This window comes from Ambystoma mexicanum, chromosome 12 (genome assembly GCF_040938575.1).
Source record: "Ambystoma mexicanum isolate Mex_15411 chromosome 12, UKY_AmexF1_1, whole genome shotgun sequence".
Lineage (NCBI taxonomy): Eukaryota > Metazoa > Chordata > Amphibia > Caudata > Ambystomatidae > Ambystoma > Ambystoma mexicanum.
The window spans coordinates 845,513,466-845,536,547 of NC_090936.1; the positions used below are offsets into that span (position 1 = coordinate 845,513,466).

Below are 23,082 nucleotides of genomic sequence, written 5' to 3' on the forward strand. Positions count from 1 at the left end.
TCCCTTCTATCAGAATATTTTGTTCGGGAATACTTTCTTGGTCAGAAATTGCAGTCAAGACAGCTGATTTTTCACCTTCTTCTATACATTTCTTAACCCATGCATACAATTCTCTTTTTCTAGCTTTTGATACTGTACTACGAGTTACTACTTTTGGATCCGTAGTTGCCCTTTCAATCGCTACAAGTGGAGCAGAACCACTTGGAAAAGAAAGTTCAGGCACATCTTGTACAATAGGTAGTGGAGACACTACCGCTTGCGGTAACGATGGAATTACGGGAACAGCACCTGTCGGTAAGGGTGGAGATGCAGAAGGGGGAACAACAACAGGAAGAGGAACAACAACTGGAGGAGGAGCAACAACGGGAGGAAAAGGAACAACAACGGGAGGAGGTGCAACAGCAGGAAGAGGTAAAACAACAGGGAGAGTCACATAAGGAGGTGGTGCAGAGGCAACAGTCCTACCCTCATTTAAAAGTTTATCGATTAGTTCGTCTGAGGTATGAAAGTCCTGAGATGGATATATTTTCTGTATCTCAAGTTGAAAAGCCCATCCATGCTTCTAATAGATTCCGACTGTTTCTGTTGATCATACAATAATGCTTTTTCAGAGTTAGACATATGTCTACGTGCATGTTTCTCTTTACTATTAAGTTGCTGCATAGCTTCCTTTCTCCAATTCTTAATTACATCAGATGCTGTAGGCCTAGCCTATTTCTTTAATAATATAGACGCTAAATAGTCTATACAGGTAATTTCAAAAGTACCATGAACTGGCCACTGAAATTCAGAAGCATGTCTAGTTTGTCTGTGCCAAATATCGTTGAATACTATACTACCTAGGCTGTACTTACAGTACATAGTACACACCGGTGAGCCCTCAGGTGGCGCTGGTTGGCTGTATTCCAAAGATTGTCTGTCTCTGCGGAATAAACCCCTGAAACAGGCAGACAATTTCCCACGCATGTCAGATCACTGGTGTTACCTGGCGTCATTTGAACTTGCGAGTGCAAATCTACAACCAAATATCAGGATACTTAGGAATCGGGGCATGACTCAACTTATTACAAAATATAAAGGAGGTCTGATAGTATTACAAGGGATCCTTATGTTTGGCGATTTCGGCAAAGAGCCTGCCTCGATATGGGGACCCTCGTCAAGATATCCTCTCAAACCGCATGTTGACCGTTCAGGGATCGGATCGTGCAGTACTGTCGAGGTGACGTGGCTCATACAAAGGGGCCCCCTTTTCTCACTCTCTGATCCCGTTCCGATAGCCGTGTCTTCTTTTCAGCGAGGAGACATCAATCTTGAAGGTCCCTATTCGGGAGCCATCTGAAAGACCAAAAAAAAATCGAGGCTTAGTACCACAAAATTAAATACACCAATCACAGTTTGAAAAGATACAAGTAACTTTATTCTGTGCAGATTTCAAAGCAAACAGATAGCTATCTGGCTCCCAACACCTTGCAGTGTGTACCAGCAGACACATGAGGGGTGAGAGTGCTGAACATCTTAACGCAGACATTTTTATACAATTTTCCAAACATTGTCCAGCCCCTCTCCAAACAAATAATTTACATGCTAGTGTTTGCGCCTAGTTCACATGTCAAATATTACAATACTGTACAACGCATTTAACAAGTTTGCATGTCCATGAAGTGACAATGGTGACACTGGTTCTCTGATCCACAGTAAGCCTTGTTTCAAGAATCGATACAATGCAGTTCAGCAAAAACACACAATCTAAGTTTGTTCTAGATTGTCTCGTTGTTTATATGAGGATGATGCTTGTGAGCGCAGACAACACTTGGATTGCAGTTCATACGAGTCACAAGGTTTCTTTGCAAAAAACAAACAGTCTGCTTTCGGTCAACCTAAATGTTGACACAACTCAAAGGTTGTTCAGCTCGGCTGCAGTTGAAAACACAGTCCACCATTTTAGACCACAAAGCAGGAGCTAGAAGCAAAATAGTGGATGATTCTAACAATGGCAGCGAAGTTGATCAAAAATCAAAACATTTTAGCCACGGTTTTCCTTGCAATGCTAATGGGCTTAGGCCAATATTCATAATATAAGTTGGTATTATACAAATACAGTTTAAAACTGTCCCCTGTAGAGGTGAAAATGTTTGCCATTACTGTGTATTTGTCTATGTGTGATATGCATGCATTTGGTGTGGCATTTATACTCGCCAATTAGCCATGTGCTGCCATGCCTACCAGCTTCCAGGGCCCGGTGTAGGGGTCACACTCTGAATATGAAACTATCATGTGTGAACCCTTATAAGTTTACATATACAGAGGTAATGATGCCCTTGGCATCACATGCAACCTGCACGTTGATGCAATGCCAGTGCTTGCAATTGCGATATATGTGCTCTGTGCCCCTAGGTGGACATAGAGCCATATGGGTGCAAACGATGGCACCAAGCACTTTCGGGATCTGCACCATCCCATAAATGTCCTAGACCATGGCCTGCCTTTCTGCAAGTGTTCTGGGCATGTAGATGTGCCTGCGTACTGAGGAGCGTGCAGTCATTATTGCCAACATCTGGTGTAGGCAGAGTGACTGCGTGGGCTGTGAAATGCCCCCAACTATGGCAGTTGTCTGCTTAAATGACGCAGTAGCCAAAAGCAAATTCTGCGTGCCGGCGGTAGCATTTGTATGGGTGTTGCAAGGATTTTACTGTGGGACTTCCCTTGTTACGCCTACATTTTCACTTGTTCCCCATTCCATGTGTTCTGCCCCCTTTTTAGCTGACTGTGCAGACATGGACTGGCCTTCGCTTAGAGTCTCGCGCAAAGCGTTTGTGGTGTTGCAGTTACGTGTTGGACCGGCGCAGATTCCTCGCAATTTCCTGAGAAGCCCCACGCATTTTGTTCCATGAATCGACAAACTGATGCTTTTGTGCGATTTCTGTGGCAAGTCCCCGTATTTTCTGCACAATTAATTCCATGAATCAGGCCCGAAGTTGGGTGTACACAGTTTAGTAGACTTTATGCTTGGGTTTGGAATAGATATTTTCATTTCAGAGAGCACAACATTTTGGTTCATTTAAAATGTCACACAAAGATGCACATATATTTTTCTTCTGAAACAAAATTAACCCTCTTATTTGACTTGACATTAGATGTCTTCTTTATGACGAGTTCCTTTTTTCTGTGCAGTGATAGTCAGAAAAATGACCATGGTCATTTAAATTGAAATTATTTTCTTGGGAATAAAATTGACCTATTAATCGCCTTCCTACTTCATGTTAATTACATGGTTTCACTCAGGGTGTTTCCTTTTACATACTATGGTTTCCACAAGTCAAGAAATTGAAGAATCCCCTGAAAATCTGTTGTGCTCCATTTCACAGATCCAGTCTTACACTATGACTGTGAAAAAACAGGAATTAATTTATTTGGCTACTGTCAGAACAATATTTATACATTGTTCACTTAAACCTCTATTGCATTCAATTTTTAAATACACTTTCCGAATATTACCCTTGTAGCACAGTCCCTATTGTGTGGTCTATCTGTTAAAGGAGTTTTAAGGATATATATCCAATTGCTGAGGGATTTTTATACTCAATTTTAGGTTTGTCTTTTAAAGGCACAGGACCTTTAGGGATATGCTCTCGGTCGATCCCCTGCTTCCAAAATATTTTCTCATGCGCTCAGGTCCTGTTTTGGGCAAGTTTTCTGCATCAGGGCCCCTCTGGAAGAAAAGGCCTTCTTAAGGGAATCCTATCCCCAAGGTACAATTCCACATCGGCACTTCTCCAGTCGGACAGGGTCCCCTCACCTACATACTTGCCAACAATTGCAGAACTCTCCCTATTCGCTCTGTGTTTAGGCTTAAATAGCAGATAAATATCACCCATGCAGCCTCACTTCTTGCAACCATTTCTCACTGAACAGGGTCTTTCTTTGGATCTTTGGGGAAGGCTCCACCATTTCCGAATCTGTTTTGCTTTTGAAGTGTTGAAGTGTTGGTAAACTATGAACCAAAATGTACATTATTTGTGGCCCTTTTAAGTGAAACGATGGCAGTTTCGTTACTCACATTGTAGTGCACTTTAAGCTAATTATTACATTTCAAAGGTTGACTCGGACCCCTTGCACTCCCATGACATTAAAAAAAGCACAGATAGATATGATATTATATGTCATTTATAACGCGCCTATACACAAGTGTTTCAAGGCGCGACGAGGCAAGGGAGGGGAAAACAAACAAAGACAGACAACAATCCTACTAGGCCAGGTGTCATTCAGACCACGCAAGTGCGAGGGTAGGGAGAAATGGAAGAGTGCCAGGGGAAGGGAAAGGGGAAAGTGCAGTACATGACAAAGAAGAATAAATACGATAAATAAAACGGCCTGATGGTGGCAAGTGCAAGGTAAGAGAAGACATAAGTGCTGGTAAGGGGACTGAAGGGATACAGAACCAGTCCCCAAGTGCAGGGGGTTACCAGGGAGGCAGGGCAGGTGAGCAAAAGGCGGGACCTGGCCCCAAGATCAGAAAGGGTGGCCAGGTAACCAGTGCAGAATCGGCAGGGAATTTCAGCAGGGGAGAGAGGCAGAGAAAGCAGAAGCAAAGAGGAAGGTTTTGAGGTGTTTCGGAACCGGAGATGTTTCTCCTCAAGTTTCAGGGAGGTAGGAAGGCTGTTCCAGAGGGAGGGCCCAGCTGAGGAGAGAGATTGACCACCAACTCGTTGCTTGGAGAAGCGGCTAGCCCTGAGGGAGTTGGAGGCAGATGAGCGAAGAGCCCGAGAAGGAAGGTATTTAGGAAGAGAGAGTTGAAGGTAATGCGGTGCCAGGCCCCAGAAGGCCTTGTGGATAATGCAGATGGTTTTGAACTTAATCCTTGCAGCCACTGGGAGCCAGTGCAGAGATTTCAGTCCTGGAGAGATACGATCCCTGGGCTTGAGGCCAAGGACAAGTCTCGCAGTCCTGTTTTGGATAAGTTGCAGAGGGTAGAGAGTAGAGGCAGGCAGATTTAGATAGAGGCTGTTGCAATAGTCCAGCTTAGAGAGAACCAGGGCTCTGGAGACAGTGAGCTTCTGGGGGAAGGAGAGGAGAGGAAGAATACCTCTGAGGAGGTGCAGCGAGACGTCAGCGATGTGAGAAGAGAAGGAGAGTGTGGAGTCGAAGATGACCCCAAGGTTTTTAGCCTTGCAGGTGGGAGCAGGAAGAGGGCCAAGAGAGGCTGGCCAGAGAGCTGAAGGGAAGGAGGGAGAGGGGGTGCCGATGAGTAGAATCTCGGTCTTACTGGCATTAAGGCAGAGGTCGTTGGCGGCACACCACTCCTGGATAGCAAACAGACAGTCAGAAATGAGGGAAATAGAGGAGGAGGCCGAGGGTAGCCTGAAAATGAGCTGGGTATCATCCGCATAGCACTGAAAATTGGGGCAGAGAGTGGCGATGAGGTGGGCAAGGAGTGCCAGGTATTGGTTGAACAGCCAAGGAGAGAGGTTAGGTAAATGTATTACCAAGCTACAGGTCAAAAGGTTGAACATACTCCTTTGTTCCATTGTGTTGTAAAAAAGTTCAAGCTCATAAACTGTTCCTATATTTAAAAAAATGCGAATTTTGTTGAATATATTTTTATGAAATTTCTAAAATAAGCACGTAATTGAACATGAATTTGTGGTTTCAGCTCTGCGTTAATGGATTGTATTGATTAGTGTTAGGCCTTGCTCAGGAACACCTCACCTCGGGGTGTTAGAACTGCCTTTCAATGAATACATACCAAGCTTCAACCTCATTACCTTTGAACCTTTCTCATATGATATGCAAACCGAAATAACAAGGCCATGCTGTAACTGTCTTTGTATTTTGCAAAGCAATAGCAATCTATAATGTAAGCAATCCAATATATGTAATGGCTGGTGAGTTTTAAAGTACAGGGTTAGATTCCTGGTCCAATTACATGCATCAGTTTCCATCATTTTTGGGAAACAGGACTCCACATTAAAGAAACCTGTTTAATTCCATGCTAGATTACACATGTTGCCCAATGGGATGCACATTACAGAAATGAAAAGCAATGCAAGCACAAGTTTTTCCATAAACATTTGTTTCATTAACTTTAAATATATGTGACAATTAATAATTTGTCACTTATTGAAATGTGAAATTACGAATTGAATTTTAATCATGTATTTTATGAAATTCCTGTGCAAAGCGAAACAGTGCAATGTTTCTTGAAAAATAAGAAAAAACATGTTACAGTAGAAAACAAAGCTGCCATGTCACCTCGCTGTCGGACATCACCAAAATGAAGGTTTCCTGGGGAAAGGAGGCCTCGCTTATTCTTGTCTTGCTCTTGAGAAGTAAATAGAACAGTAACTGAAGTTGTCACTTTGCAGCAAAGAACATGAACACAGTTACTCCTTTAAACTTTGCCTCTGTCTTGTATAGGTATAATTTGAGACAGATGCATTTCACATCTAATGAGCACAAATATATTACTGAATTGGCAGAGCCTCTGCAGGATTTGCTCCTTTGTGACAGTTGACCATGATTTTAATGCATGTTTGATTCCACTCCCTGGACACCTCCTTGACACTCCTCTTTTCCATGTGCAAATCAAGAATATTACTTGGTCACGTGCGCCAATGTTTCCAGGCACCTCCGTCCAAAAATGGCCTATGTTATTGCATTTTGTCCACTGACAGCCCAAAAAAGGTTAGGTGATTATCCCTCCTGTGCGTTACATTCCCTGATGATGGGCAACACTTACTATTGTCTGAAGCATGTGAACAACACTGAAAGTACATTGAGGCATGGACACTAAATAGAATAAGTCCCTAAAGCATATTTTTTGTAATGAAAAGGATAGAGAGCATGTGAATAAAGGATTTGCCATTAATGTACTTGACATCCACAACACCATTAAAAACAAGGCCACCGTCTATTAACCACACATATGCAGAGGCCAGTAAACTCAAGCAGAAACAGAACTTCTTAGGTATGTGACACATGCCCACTCACACACACTCACACAAAACAGCGTGCACTCCCTTATTACCTACACATTTTAGTATACCCTTCCTTAAGGAAGAGAATGATGATTATTTTACATTTTCCACTCTTCATTTTCTCAGCCCGATGACCACTCTCTAATAGACAAAAATGTGTATGCTGACTCAAAACTGCGAAATACAATGAATATTGAAGAAATTAATTAATGAAAATACAGGACTCTGCGCCAACAACTCAAGTTGAGTTAAATCTTAGATTATGCTTTATTGATCATCCATGACCATTGAGCCCATAATTGATAACATGTTTCGGCTCCACTGAGCCTTTTTCAAATCCGGGCTACCCATAATTGTAATATAGGACATACAATATATCATAGTCAAAAAACAATTTGTATGAACGACATCATAAAGTATAACATAATACCAGTTTTCAAATATCGTGACCACAAAATATGCATAATAACATGAAAGAAATTAGACAGAAAAACAAGGATGGGCAAAAGGGAAGGGTTCATGGGTGTAGAAAAATAGGCAAACATATCATAATACATTGTTATGTTTGAGTAAACAGAAAAAGAGCACAAAAAACAGAAACAAAAACACAAACAAAAAGAAAAAAAAGAAAAAAGAACCCATTAGTAATCATTATTCTTCAATTCATTGAATAATATAACCAAATTCTGCAATGGTCCCTTGAGACAAACTGACAACTTGGTGGATGTCCTTACCCGAAATTTGATGTAACCAGTTCTTATGACTATTTGTCCATGTAGTAGTAACGGGGTACAATCCCCAATATCAATCTAAACAAAAAATGTAAGTAGCGAAGGTAAATAAAACTGATTGTCCAATTTAGAATATACATTAATTGTGTATATCAAGGTTGCCTGTGGCAACTAGGCATTTTCATGAGAATAAATCCCGCCCTTCACCAAACGGGCAAAACAACTCTTCTTAATGGTCACAGGCCATTTCTGCCTTATTCAAAACAATTTATTATAAGTTCCGTAGTGAAGACAATTGTAATTAACCATCATTACGTGAAATGATGACGCATTTCCAATTATAGAACACGTATATCAAGTACGGAAAGCACAACATATAGCTTATTTTGTTGCTACTCGTCACTACGGAACTTATAATAAATTGTTTTGAATAAGGCAGAAATGGCCTGTGACCATTAAGAAGAGTTGTTTTGCCCGTTTGGTGAAGGGCGGGATTTATTCTCATGAAAATGCCTAGTTGCCACAGGCAACCTTGATATACACAATTAATGTATATTCTAAATTGGACAATCAGTTTTATTTACCTTCGCTACTTACATTTTTTGTTTAGATTGATATTGGGGATTGTACCCCGTTACTACTACATGGACAAATAGTCATAAGAACTGGTTACATCAAATTTCGGGTAAGGACATCCACCAAGTTGTCAGTTTGTCTCAAGGGACCATTGCAGAATTTGGTTATATTATTCAATGAATTGAAGAATAATGATTACTAATGGGTTCTTTTTTCTTTTTTTTCTTTTTGTTTGTGTTTTTGTTTCTGTTTTTTGTGCTCTTTTTCTGTTTACTCAAACATAACAATGTATTATGATATGTTTGCCTATTTTTCTACACCCATGAACCCTTCCCTTTTGCCCATCCTTGTTTTTCTGTCTAATTTCTTTCATGTTATTATGCATATTTTGTGGTCACGATATTTGAAAACTGGTATTATGTTATACTTTATGATGTCGTTCATACAAATTGTTTTTTGACTATGATATATTGTATGTCCTATATTACAATTATGGGTAGCCCGGATTTGAAAAAGGCTCAGTGGAGCCGAAACATGTTATCAATTATGGGCTCAATGGTCATGGATGATCAATAAAGCATAATCTAAGATTTAACTCAACTTGAGTTGTTGGCGCAGAGTCCTGTATTTTCATTAATTAATTTCTTCAACGTATGGGACGGTTAGGCTTTTTACCGTCCTTATACAGTTGACCTGCGACTTCATTGACCGGATTTTGAAACTTTTAATCTTGCACGTATAACTATCGGGATTGTAAGGAGTCGCCCTGGTGGAGCAAGGTTTTTCAAAGCCACAGTTTTTCAAAACTTTACTTAACTTGCAAATTGGGCTGACCCGTTACCTTTATTAACATTCTTCTATGATGGCAGCATATATGAAGAACCGTGAAGAAGAAACTAAAAACCTGTTTACCCCCCGAGGGGATATGTCACATGCATTTTCAAGTATGGCTACGAAACGAGAAGATTTACGTTCGAAATTTATAAAACTGGAAAGAATATCGAAAAAGGAAATTGACAAGTACTGGGAAAAAGTATCACTTGAGAATTATGTCGCTAATGAAAGAGTACCTAGGGGTTTGAGGATTCTTATATTTCCAAATTTCAACAATGAATTGGATAAAGATTTAGCAGAAGGCTGGGAAGCTAATTTGAGCAACAGCTCCATGAAGATGATTGACCTATTGATTGAACATGCCACTAGGGAGCATAAAAGGGCATTAGATGGTATAGAAGGCATACGCAAAGAAATTGCTGAGATGAAATCTAATGAGGATACTAAAGCCAAAAACTATGAGAAGATGTATGAACTGTTGCAAATATATCAAGATGAAGTAAAAATAAGGAAATTACGGAAAAGCTATAGAGATGAACGTGATTACAGGGAAGATCGTGTATATACATTCCAAACCAAATATGACTCAAGTTCAAAACCAATGTCCAGAAACTCAACCCCCAATACATCATCGGCCAGTTCTGATGCAGACTCAGACCAAGACAACCAAGCTAATGCTAGTTCCAAATCAATTGAACAAAGAGGATACTTGAATCAGATCAAAAGATACAAGAAAGGGAATCGTAATTCTACTCAGAAAACAGTCCGTTTTCAGCTACCACCAACTATGGGTATTTTGACACCTGTGCTAGGAGAAGAGGAAGGAGGGGGTGTAGAAAACGACGGCAACATAGGAAGCTTACAAGCAAACAAGAGACAAACCAGGGCCAGCTCCAAGGAGATGAGCACCAACAAATAACAGATGATCTTGTTCTCAATTTGTCTAAAAAAACTATATCTCAAGAGGAAAGACTTCTTCTTAACAAGGGTTTATCCTTTGCACCCACATGTAACTTCAGTCCATTGGACGTACAAATCGATTTATTTAAATTTACCAGAAAATTGAAGTTAAAAAAATATTTTGCAACCAAAGCACCGGGTGATTTTCAACCTGAAGAGGTTAGCATACTTATCAGTGATAAGTCGATCCAGGATATTGAAGATACATATACATTGCGTTCATTGACCGAAGGTGATCAATATCATGTATTTCACTTATTAGATGAACTCAAGATAAAATCTGATACCCTTACCACAAAGGAACTTAAAGTACGTTCAAAATTCATGCCACAGTTGGCATCTGACAACGTCATTGACACTTTTCAACAAGCAGTTTCACGAGATCTATATAATCTTAATTGTAAAAAACATAAGAATTGGATTACTCAGAACAATTTAACTAAATCGGAAAGGAAAGCACTTGTTTCGCTTAAATTGGATTCACGGACAGTAATTAAAGAGGCTGACAAGGGAGGCAATATTGTGCTAATGGATCGGGAGGATTATTTGGAAATGGCATCCAGACATTTAAATACCCCTGGGTGCTATGAATTAAGAACGGATGATTTTCGAAAATCAGCATTGGAGCAAGTTGAAGCGCACATACTCAATTGGCATAGAAAAGGATTGATAACGGATGATGAACGCACTTATTTATGGATAAAAGAACCGGTAACTCCAACAATGTATTTCTTACCGAAAATACATAAACCCTATGAAAGGATACCAGAGGGCCGCCCGATCATGAGTGGGATTGGGTGGGTCACAGAGAATATCTCGGAATATCTGGATCTATTACTCAAACCAAGGGCTATGTCACTTCAGTCATATTTGCAAGATTCCACCAGCCTTATACGGAAACTAAAAAACTTTACTTGGCAGAGTACCTTCCTTCTAGCGACTCTAGATGTGAAGGCACTGTACACGTCTATTCAGCATAAATGGGCCATGATTGCAGTTGACTATACTTTCAGGCATGAGTCAGCCTCGTATTACAACCATTTGAACATGATTAAAGAAATGTTACATCTCACGTTTGATCTCAATGTCTTTACCTTTGACAACAAGGTATACCAACAGACCAAGGGGGTAGCTATGGGTACTAAATATGCCCCAGCATTGGCGAATATCTTCATGGGGATGTTGGAAGACAAAGCAATATACACTGAATCATTTTTCATTGAGAAAATCCAATTTTGGACAAGGTACATCGACGATGTTTTTTGCATCGTCGATAGTAGCATAGAGGAATTTCACGCATTTGTGGACAAGTTAAATCTTAATTGTTTTGATATTCAATTTACTGGAGAATGCAACAAACAGCGGATACATTTTCTGGACTTGACAATATATTTGGAAGATCAAGTACTACAAACAACTACATTCAGAAAACCAACTGAAGTTAACTCAATATTACATGCTAAAAGTTGTCATTTTCGACCAACTATCACCAATATACCATTGGGTGAATATATCAGAGCGAGACGAAATTGTAATAGTAACTTAAAATTTGAAGAGGAATGTAATCTATTACAACGACGTTTTAGAAGGAGGGGATATGCCCAAAAAGACATAAGTAAAGCATATAAGAGAACCAAATTGATGCAGCAGCAGGATACTTTGAGACAGAGACAAGGGAATAATTTGGAAGCTAACATGCCGATTAGCTTTATCACTCAATATTGTTCAGACCACCAGAGATTACGAAAAATTTTGAACAAACATTGGTACCTACTTAAATTGGACAGTCATATTGGTGAGTTTGTGAGTGATCATCCACGCATTACCTTCAGAAGAGCAAATACACTTAAATCTATCCTTAGTCCATCGTTATTACCGGACATTGAGAGCACTACTCAAGGTACATGGTTACACAAGAAAGATTCTGGTTTCAGGAAATGTGGAGTCTGTCCACAATGTAAATATGCATACCAAAGAACAACGGAATTCGAAGATAAAAATGGAAAATGTTGGATCATTAAACAAGGAATTAATTGCAAAACAACTTTTGTAGTATATGGCATCATCTGTGTCTGCCACAAACTATATATTGGTAGCACCAAGAGACAGTTGAGAATCCGTATCCGTGAACATTTAGCCAAAATTGGCAGTCAAGACCCATCACTTCCGTTAGCTGAACATTGGCAAAAAACACATCAGCTACATCTCAAATCGGAAATTAGATTCATTGGTCTTAAACAAGTATCCTTGAACAAAAGAGGTGGTGACAGAGTGAAGGCGTTACGACAAGCGGAAGCAAGAGCAATTTGTTACTTCAATTCGACAAATACAGGACTTAATACAGATAATGAAATGGTTTCATTCTTGTGAGATGTAGTACATTGCAATCTGGCTTCTCAAGCTCGAATAATTTTCATTGTTATACCTGATTTAGAACACGGCTCATTGTTTATTAGGAGGTTACATGTATTTCAGGGTGTTGTTAAAGGGATACCCCATCATAATTGGTAGCTCAGTATGTTATTTGAATGTTGCGTGTAATGCTCACCAACCTTTTGTAGTTAGGTGCATTAGTGCCCGTGATTATACATTACTGTGATAGTAACCATTTAAGTATTCAACAAATATAAATTGGGTCAGGAGAAGCGTATACATGCTTTGTTAGTTTCTCAGGCTTTATTCAAATATTTTGAATTATATAGCATATGTAATTTGTAGAATGCTGGGGGATAGAATGCGGTTTTCAATGACGACGCTTGTCCTTGCGTCGCCATGGTAACCGCGCACAGTGATGACGCCTAGTATAAGAAGGCATACCTGGTAAGCGTTCGGCTTACCTGCCGACGCGTGTGACTGTTTGTGTTCCAGGAACTGGTAAGAGAGGACCGCTTATCTCATGGTTTACTTTTCAATGAGATTTAGCTTTAATGGTACTTGACGAGTAGCAACAAAATAAGCTATATGTTGTGCTTTCCGTACTTGATATACGTGTTCTATAATTGGAAATGCGTCATCATTTCACGTAATGATGGTTAATTACAATTGTCTTCACTACGGAACTTATAATAAATTGTTTTGAATAAGGCAGAAATGGCCTGTGACCATTAAGAAGAGTTGTTTTGCCCGTTTGGTGAAGGGCGGGATTTATTCTCATGAAAATGCCTAGTTGCCACAGGCAACCTTGATATACACAATTAATGTATATTCTAAATTGGACAATCAGTTTTATTTACCTTCGCTACTTACATTTTTTGTTTAGATTGATATTGGGGATTGTACCCCGTTACTACTACATGGACAAATAGTCATAAGAACTGGTTACATCAAATTTCGGGTAAGGACATCCACCAAGTTGTCAGTTTGTCTCAAGGGACCATTGCAGAATTTGGTTATATTATTCAATGAATTGAAGAATAATGATTACTAATGGGTTCTTTTTTCTTTTTTTTCTTTTTGTTTGTGTTTTTGTTTCTGTTTTTTGTGCTCTTTTTCTGTTTACTCAAACATAACAATGTATTATGATATGTTTGCCTATTTTTCTACACCCATGAACCCTTCCCTTTTGCCCATCCTTGTTTTTCTGTCTAATTTCTTTCATGTTATTATGCATATTTTGTGGTCACGATATTTGAAAACTGGTATTATGTTATACTTTATGATGTCGTTCATACAAATTGTTTTTTGACTATGATATATTGTATGTCCTATATTACAATTATGGGTAGCCCGGATTTGAAAAAGGCTCAGTGGAGCCGAAACATGTTATCAATTATGGGCTCAATGGTCATGGATGATCAATAAAGCATAATCTAAGATTTAACTCAACTTGAGTTGTTGGCGCAGAGTCCTGTATTTTCATTAATTAATTTCTTCAACGTATGGGACGGTTAGGCTTTTTACCGTCCTTATACAGTTGACCTGCGACTTCATTGACCGGATTTTGAAACTTTTAATCTTGCACGTATAACTATCGGGATTGTAAGGAGTCGCCCTGGTGGAGCAAGGTTTTTCAAAGCCACAGTTTTTCAATACAATGAATATTGTTTGGCATGGTAATACAACAACTATGGTATCTTTTGGAAGGAATATGGAAACACTTTTCTATATTTTTCACATTTGTTTTGTAATATATAATGATGTTTAATTGGCCACTGGCATACTACTTATTCATTGACTCTAAAAGCAAACGACACACAGTAATTAAACGTTTTTTTTAATTTTTTTATCAAACTTGTACTCATATGCACTTTGGTTCCTATTGAAATATCTGTTTTTTAAATATTTTTACCACATAAGGGCTCATTTTCCATGAACAGGTTAAAAAACACGCATACATGTTTTATGACAGGTCTTGTCACTGTTTGCAATCCACTTTATGTTGAATGTTTTTGTTGGTGATCAAATGGCATGAAATGTACTAACCCTGCCCACCTGTCATTGACTTTTGCCAGACAAAAACACGTTTTTACGCCAGCATGAAGTTTTCATGCTGGCATAAAACAGATTGCAGTTTATCATGAGTTTTGCAGTAATTTGGCAGTAAATCGGCAGAATTACTGCCAAACTCAGTTACTGTTACCCCTTCTCGGTCCTTTGGCATTATAAATGGATTGCAAGTGGTGGTAGAAAATGAACAGAGTCAGTTCACCCAGACCTAAACAAACTCAAACGCCAGCTTCCCTTTCATTGCCCCGAAACAATGGAAAGCCCTCCCAAATACCCTAAGGAATGAGACTAGCTCTCATTACACCCCTAGTCCCCTCGCATTGTTATCCTTGCTTCTTTAGGCATATGGTGCATCCGGTTCTCCTTTAACCATTCAACTGCTAATCCCCCTTTTCCTCTGCAACTCCTCATGTTAACCCTTACCTGTCTGGTAAAAGGTTCAATGTAACCACAAACCACAGCCAGGCTATCTTTCCTTCTGTTTGCATGTAACTAAGTAAGCCTGCTTGTAACAGTACCATGATGCCTGAGGGCTACTTTGCATGCTTTATACATTTTAAAAATAAAATGAATAAATAAATGTGCCTGCAAATAGGACATTGCATTAGTCCAGTTTGGCGCCTATCAATGTTCGTGCTATATTTAAGCAGTTGTTTTTAAATAGATATAGTCTGGCAGCGATGAGGAGTTTAGTGGCATATGCTGCAGATGAAGACATGGCATTGACTTGCCGGGAGAAATAGAGGGTAGCGTCTAAGTAAAACCCAAGAGTCTTCACAGCCGGTGATACTGTGATAATGGTACCGTCTATGTGGAAAGCAGTGCAGTCTGTGCTTAGTTTGTTTAGGATTGAAAGTGGACCGACCAGAGGTAGTTCTGACTTTTCATCATTAAGGCAAAGGCCATGGGTTGCCATCCATACCTGGATGGTGGTGTATGTTGTGTTTAGCAGGGCAGAGTCTTGAGTGTAGATATCTGATAGTGGGAGGAGAATTTGTGTATCTTCTGCGTAATTAGTATAAATTATGTCTTGAGCGTCTAGGAGGTCGAAGAGCGTCTTAGTAAAGATGTTATACAAGGTGGGAGAGACACAAGAGCCTTGGGGTACTCCACAGTTGATGGAAGCGGGTGCTGGACTGGCTTGGTCTGTGAGATGGTGACATAGGATCCTGTGATCCACCAAGTTGATGGCTGCGGATAGGTCTATGAAGATCAGTAGAGCACATTTTCCCTTGTCTCTAATGTCATCCATTTGGCTTTTTAGATCCACTAGTGCTGACTCGGTGCCGTGGCCCGGACAGAATCCATATTGTCTGACACCAAGGATTTTGTTAAATTCTCAATGATGTTGAATCTGGATATAGGCAGCTCTGCCCAAGGTTTTGAGGAGGAATGGGACCGTGGTGATGGGTCTATAGTTATTGGGAATGGCAGGGTCTACAGAGTTTTTTTTTAATTTTTAGTAGTGGTAGGACCCAGGCTTCTTTCAGGGGGGATGGGAGTATCCCTGATGAAAATGAAGCATAGATGAAGGTTGTGATAAATGGAGCCAATATTTCTGTGCAGTCTTGGATCAGTGGGGCTGGGCAAATGTCTCCTTTGCACCTTGAGGGATTAAGGCTTTTCAGGATGTGTAATGTGTCTAGGGTGGTTATATTATTCAATTTGAACTGGGAGTGTCAGATGTCTCACTAGTGATACTTGGATTGTTAGTGATATTTTGTGGAGTGACTTTTGTATTGGCTTGTTGAAGTCTATTTTCTTTTGTATCATTTCAATTTTTTTGCAACATGGCGTTATGTATACTGGTGCACCAGGTGAGGTCTTTCTTCTTGGATGAGGCTTGAGGGATGGGAGATTCCAATTCTCTGAGGATTCTCTGAGGATGGTGAATAGTTTGTATGTGTCAGAATTGGCATTGGTGATTCTGGGGTTATACATGGCGTATTTGGCCATGTTGATGGAGTGCTTGTATTGTTTGGCCAGGGTATTACATTCCTGTTTGAGGGTGTCTGTGTTGGAGTTTTTCCAGCATGTTTCTGCTGTTCTTTTCTTGGATCTGAGGTCTATGAGCTCATGGGTATACCAGGCATTAACGTGCACAGAGGGTTTGGCTCTCTTGTGGGTTAGTGGGGCGATGGTGTTAACATCATTGGTTAGTGTGTTGATGTAGAGCTAAGCTAAAACTTGAGGATCTGATGAGCAAGTGGAATCCAATTCAATCCAATTCAAGTGGGTCCAGGAAGGAAAGAATGTTTTCTTTGGCGAGTTTTTTTGAATTGCAGGCCATGGAGGGTGGTAATCGTTTGCCGAGAGGGTTGGGATGTTTTGTCACCCGGATGGCAAAGTTGATTATATGGTGGTCAGACCCTGGGCATGAGTAGTTATCTTGTAGGGTAATATTGCAGTTGAGTCGACTAACCAATCAAGCGTGTGACCTTCACTGTGTGTGGGGTTGTTGATTCATTGACAGAAGCCTATGGAGAGTATTGAATTGACGAGGGAGGAGGCAGCTGGGTCGCTATGGTCATCTATCCTACGGTTGAAATCCTAGAAGTGTTACTTGTGAGGAGAGCTTGAGGTTGTGGCTTAGTGTTTGGTGGGGGTCTTCTTCAAAGGTGCCGGTAGGTGGATTGTGATGGTATTGTTTGGGGTGGTTGTTAGTTTTAGAGATAGGATGTCACAGGTTTCGTTTATTGAAGTGTTCAGCTGCCTAATGGGCAGGTGTTTCTTAGCTATAAATGCGGTCCCGCCATCTCTGGCGAATAGTCTGTCTGGCGAACAGTCGGTGTACGGCTAAAGCATGGGCTAGCGACAGGTGCACTGGGTGCGGCAGTAAGTGCAAGATAGTGACCTATGGTGGAGAAAGGGGTGATACTGTTATGGTTGGCAGCAGCAATGATGTCCACATTGACAATGTTTTTCTTATTTTTGCCGGTGGATGTGGGGTCTGGACATACAGAGGTGCTTTGAGTGTTGTAGCAGGAAGATGTGGTGGTTGGTGTTGGAGCTGGGTGGGTGGGGGCTTTGCAGGGCACTAGTGCAGCAGTAGTAGGAGTGGAGACATGCTGTGGGATTCTAGTGGCATTCTGGCTGGTGGGCATGGTTCCCTTTTGAGGTCTGTTCGTAAAATCCTTGTCATAGGCATGTGTGAATGCGGTGTCCGATGTGCATATGGGGCAGCATGGGGCGAGTGCTTTGATTGAGGTGGGTTATGTTGCCTAAGATGTGGAGGTGCTCCTGTGGCAAAGGTGTGTGTGTGGGGTCCTATGATGTTTGGAAGGGGCCTGCAGCCTGTGTTTTCTGGCAGGACTAGGGGCTAGGTGGTCATTCAGGAGGGAAGCGGGATCTTATTGTGGTCATATTGTGCGAGAGCAGATGGGAGGAGGCTCATAGGAGTCAGTAGGAGCTTACCCTATACACCGTGTGGGATACTTGCAACTGTGAGATGGGCCTGTGTAGGCAGCACATATTTTTGTGGTTGCATAGCATGTGAGCTGGAGGCTGAGAGTCCAGTACTAGGTGAGGAAGGGGAGATCAGCATGACCGCTGGAGAATGGGTATTTGCAAGGTGTGCATGCGCACCAGCACGGCTGCCTGGGTGGGTTGTAGTTTGATACTGCTAACTGGTGTAGCAGTCATTGGCAGGCTGATGTGTCTGCTGTGTGCACTAGCTGCCACAAGAGGTAACATCAGTGTAACATTATTTGTGGGATGGGTGCGGTGTGGGTAGTGGCGGGCACTCGAAACGGGTGATGTTCAGCTCAATGGCGCATTCCGACTCACACTCGTCGGCCGAACGCAGCACCCTACATTTGAATGGGCATGTTGTTCCTGGTCACAGTTGTGGGGGATGTTGCGTAGTACCCCTCCTGGGAGCATGGTAGCTCCCAGGATGTTGTAAGGGGTCACGTGGCAGTAGCCACGTGACCAACATAATAAAAGAAATGAGCCGCTTCCGGCTCGTCAGTCAGACCACCATCAGGCTCCAGTGTCGTTCTTCAAGCACCATGCTGGTGCTGCACTGCAGGCACTGGGCCCAAAGACGGGGCCCAGCACGAGGATGGTGCCCCTGCTGGGCAACGCCGTTCCAGGTTGATCCCTTTGCCATGTGACAATGGCTGGTTGAGGCAACCACAGACTGGGTGCCCCCAGCCATGTGTAAAGCTCCAGTGACCTGGAGTGAGTGGGGTGACCCCCACTCCTGGATCCACGGTGTGATCGCCGCACCAACAGACGGTGTCGGGTGTTCCCGACTTGTACATGGGTCCTGCCCAGTGACCTGGAACAGGCCCCCAACAATGGCGACGAGGCCTCTGAGGATGCAAAGAACCCACGTGCAGGGCAGATGGCCGCATGGTGGGTGTTGCGGCAGCTGCTGCAACCGCCGCATGAGGGAGGTTTCGGCTACCCACCCCTGAAGTGCCCCCACCTCTCCATAGTGGGGGAAGAAGGTAGGCCACCGCGGGGGAAGTGTCGCTACCCCCGTGAAGACAGTGATCTGTGGCGTTGGCCGTAGAAGGCGAGGCGCTGCCCCTCCCCCACTCGCAATCCGCGGGAACGACAAGCGGCACACATCGCCGCATAGAAAGAATGATGCGGGCCCAACTCCAACTGGGCCCGCAAATGAAACAAGACTGGTGCTGCTGCCCCCCTGTGTGAAGGAAGATCTGTGGCTTTGGCCGCCACAAGATGCCCGGTGGCCCCGTTTCCACAGCCAGGCGAGGCGGGCTCAACTTCCACCTGGGCCCGCGATGAAAAAATAGAGGCGAGCTGCCCGCCCAGTCACCCGCAGGAAGAAGATGGGTTGGCGGCTGCCTGCAACAGGATGTGTGCCCCCCCTCCAAGAAGTGGTGAGGCATCCGCTGCAGTGGAGGACAAGGAAGCGCTCACACCGAGGAGCGGGCAGAGGAGATGCCCGGCCGCCCCTCCCCCACTGCAACAAAGAGGTGTGCTTTCTGCCCCTCCCCTGCATTCCTGCCAGCAACGGTGGCCGAGCCGCAAGGGAAGCGGCAAGAGCCGCGCAGCAATGTTCCCCGCCCCCATGGTGAAATGAGAAGTGCTCCGGTGGGTGCTACAAAAAAATGACAGGGCCCAGCACGAGGACGGCGCCCCTGCTGGGCATTGCCGTTCCAGGGTGATCCCTTTGCCATGTGACCATGGCTGGTTGAGGCGACCCCGGACTGGGTGCCCCGAGAGCCGGGGCCGTGGTATGCTGGGTGCCCCCAGCCATGTGTAAAGCTCCAGTGACCTGGAGCGAGTGGGGTGACCCCCACTCCTGGATCCGCGGCGTGATCGCCTCACCAACAGACGGTGTCGGGTGTTCCCGGCTTGTACATGGGTCCTGCCCAGTGACCTGGAGCAGGCCCCCAACAGGGGAGCGAGGCAGCCCATGAGGACTGCGATAAGGATGCAGTCATTTTGAGGAGTGGGTTAGGTGCTGGCAGGGGGAATCGCAGGTGTCATTATGTACTTTGTGATGGAAGAGAGTTTGTAGCATGCTTGTAGCGAGTGTTTCTTTCCACGCAATTAGATGAGGTTGTATCATGCACATGCACTCTAGTAGCGTTGTTTGCATCAGGTGTGTGCAGAGAAGCATGGTTTGGGATACAAATGTTTCTAGCTAGCGGGGCAGGTCTACACATATAGCGTTTGTAAAGCATGTCATTGTTTAATTGAAAGGGCAACAAATAGGCATTATGAACAGCATTTCTGTGTTTAGTCTTTTTATGGAGATCAGAGGCTTTTGCTAAGACAAAATCACACTGGATAACAATATTTTGTTATACATATTGTAGACAGTAATTGAAGTCTAATTGACTTTGGGGCCATGGTTCAATACTAGTTACAGGCTGTATGTACGCATGGACTGTAGTCTTACCATGGGGATTGACTTGTGCATTACAGTTGCTAGACAGTTTAGGTATGCTTGCTTGATTTGGAACAACAGTATTTTGTAGCATATACATTTGGCATATAGTGTAGTCAATTTGGGTCTGAGCCGAGGGTTCAATGTCAGGGGTGGACAGTACTTGTTGCAAAGCATGTCTAACTTTGCAGTCAAGGCGGCTGAGACCTGCAGAGACTGAAGAAAGAGGCCTTGAGTGAAGGCCTTCAGTGGAGGCTGACTTCACCTGCCGACACAGGGGGGTGGCTCTTTCAAGAGGGGACACCAGCCAATCATGGTGCTGGAGGCCCAAGGCAGCAGGGGAGCCTTGTGTGCACCGAGGCTCAGTGGCGGCCATCTTTGAAGCTATACGCTAGTAGCCATATCAGCTTTGGATGGGTCATGATTGACTGAGTTAATTGCCCTTCCTTAACGTATGAGCCTCGAATTCGCCACATATAATAACTTCGGGTGGGAAATGATATTGCAATAATGACACCCACGTGGTGTATAAAAGTACTGTACCATAATGCTCAAATGGCCTCGTGTAAAAAAACATTTGTTCGGGCAATGTTTACAATGTCTGCTAAATCCTAGTTAATTGCCCTGGTGCACAACTGCATTGAAGAACATTTTATTTGCACTATGAACATGTTGGCACTAGGGTAGTTGCACTGTATTTAATATGGCCACTCAAGAAATAAAACAAATTCAGTGAGAATAAAATAACCATATTGATAATGCAACCTAAACATTAACCTTCTACTTTAATTGGTTTAACAGGTTGCTGATACTGAATGGAACCAACATAAAGAATTGCACCATATATTTTCGGATTTACTGCAAAAGTGAGTGTTTTCATTTTTTAAAATCGAATATACCGTATACACATATATAGTAAGTAACAGATAGGCAGAGCTGTACTGAATTAGTGTCTAGCACATGGGTTGTGAGAATAATGCAGTCAGTCCCTAACTTTCTGGAGCAAACCGCACCAGGGAGAAAAACACTCCAGTGAACAGATCTGACTTCAAGGGCCTTTACAATGAAAATCAAGTGAGCATGAAAATAGCAGCATGCAAGAAGGAGAACAGCAGGAAGACATCGTTCTTCCTGCAGGTTGTAGCTGCTACACTTCTTCAGATTCACCTGGCAGGATGTAAGGATTGGTCCTTCACGACGACTTGGAAATTCCCAAATAGCGACCTATCAATAAAATAGAACCCTAATCATAACACACATCATGAAACGGTAAACAAACGCACTGTTAAGTCAAGGGCCAGATGTTAGACACCATGCAATGACACATGCTTCAACACCACATCCTGGTGCCTGGGCCAAAGCTCTATTTGTCACTCCCCAAACTCACTTCTAATTTCAGCTACGCCCTGCAACGGTGCGCGTCACCATAATGTCCATGTTGCATGCCAAACCTGAAAGGCAAAAAATAATAAACATTGCGCAACTTTATTAAACTTTAAAGGTATCTGACAAAGACGCACATCTTAACAGGGCCATTCATAAGCATAGAGAAATAGGTTACTTAGCCTGAGACATGTCATGAACACAGCAGACATCCGGATATGGTAAACACAACCATGTTAATTCAAAGGGTCAGATCTCAGATGCCATGCCATGCACCACCACGCCACATTCCATGCACCAGGGTCACAGCACTGGCTCAAATTTCCTCTAACTCACTGCAGCTAAGCCAGTATGATGCGGCAGGCCACTATGATGTTATGATGTATGAATAAATGATGGCCAGTAAAATCTTATCAATGTTGGCCTTTATGAAAGGTTAAAGTGTCAGATGGAGATATATTGTATGTTATTGCTCATAGCGGGAAGCAAGCTCATGAGCAGCGGAGCGCTTTACAGCAGGATTGTGCCAGAATTGGACTTGGCATTTTATACAGTAATGCAGTACTCTTGGCAGAGGGAAAGAGGGATTTTTATTTAATAAGGGATTATGGATCTCTTACCAGGGGCATTTATAAACACACAGAAAGAAGCATACTGAACCTGGGCCCATAGCCAGATATTGTTCTGGCTGGAGCGCTACCATGAGTGTGTTCTCTGCTCCAGAACGCAGCCTTCAGTAGAGGATGCAGCTTGATCCGCTGATGCTGCCCCGCAGGACATGTTTAACTGCCATGGGTTCCCCACCCCCAGTGCCAGGCCTTTTTTGGTGATTTCGGTATGTCGCCATCCAATGCCTTCGAACGTTTTCTCTTTCATTAACCCCTTAAGTGCCAAGGGCGAGGTATCTCATCCTTGGCAACAGGGAGGTAATCCCAAGGACCAGATACCTCGTCCTTGGCACTTACTGTATGCAGACTCGTGTACTTATTTAATCCATTCAACCCTACCATGTAAGGGGCTGGTACGGAGTTTATCATGATGATTCTATGCACACATTTTTTGCGAGAGAGGAAACAGATTCAGCCCTGATGATGGACTCCATGTCGGAAATGCATTGGCATCACATGTGAAATCTGTTTTCCTCGCTGTTTTATAATGCACATTAAATGATTGTGAATCTTCTTTTGGAGCCACTTATCATCGAACATTTTTCATGCATTGGAATTTCTATGAAAGTGTATATCAAATTCGTTTGAGAATGGCCTCTGTGGAGAGATTGGTAGAGTATGCAGCACTCAGATGATCTCCT

At 42.6% G+C, this 23,082-nt stretch overlaps 3 long non-coding RNA genes across 3 annotated transcripts; 2 read left to right on the forward strand and 1 right to left on the reverse strand.

Moving 5' to 3' along the window:
• Nucleotides 1–7,206: 7,206 nt before the first annotated feature.
• LOC138513060 (uncharacterized) lies at nt 7,207–7,964 on the reverse strand. Its single transcript, XR_011281680.1, has 2 exons — nt 7,709–7,964; nt 7,207–7,317 (listed from the first exon to the last, which is right to left on the reverse strand). It is a non-coding gene; the product is annotated as an uncharacterized lncRNA (long non-coding RNA).
• A 170-nt stretch (nt 7,965–8,134) lies between these two features.
• On the forward strand, nt 8,135–8,892 carry LOC138514067 (uncharacterized). Its single transcript, XR_011281869.1, has 2 exons — nt 8,135–8,390; nt 8,782–8,892. It is a non-coding gene; the product is annotated as an uncharacterized lncRNA (long non-coding RNA).
• A 4,261-nt stretch (nt 8,893–13,153) lies between these two features.
• LOC138514068 (uncharacterized) lies at nt 13,154–13,911 on the forward strand. Its single transcript, XR_011281870.1, has 2 exons — nt 13,154–13,409; nt 13,801–13,911. It is a non-coding gene; the product is annotated as an uncharacterized lncRNA (long non-coding RNA).
• The last annotated feature ends 9,171 nt before the right edge of the window (nt 13,912–23,082 follow it).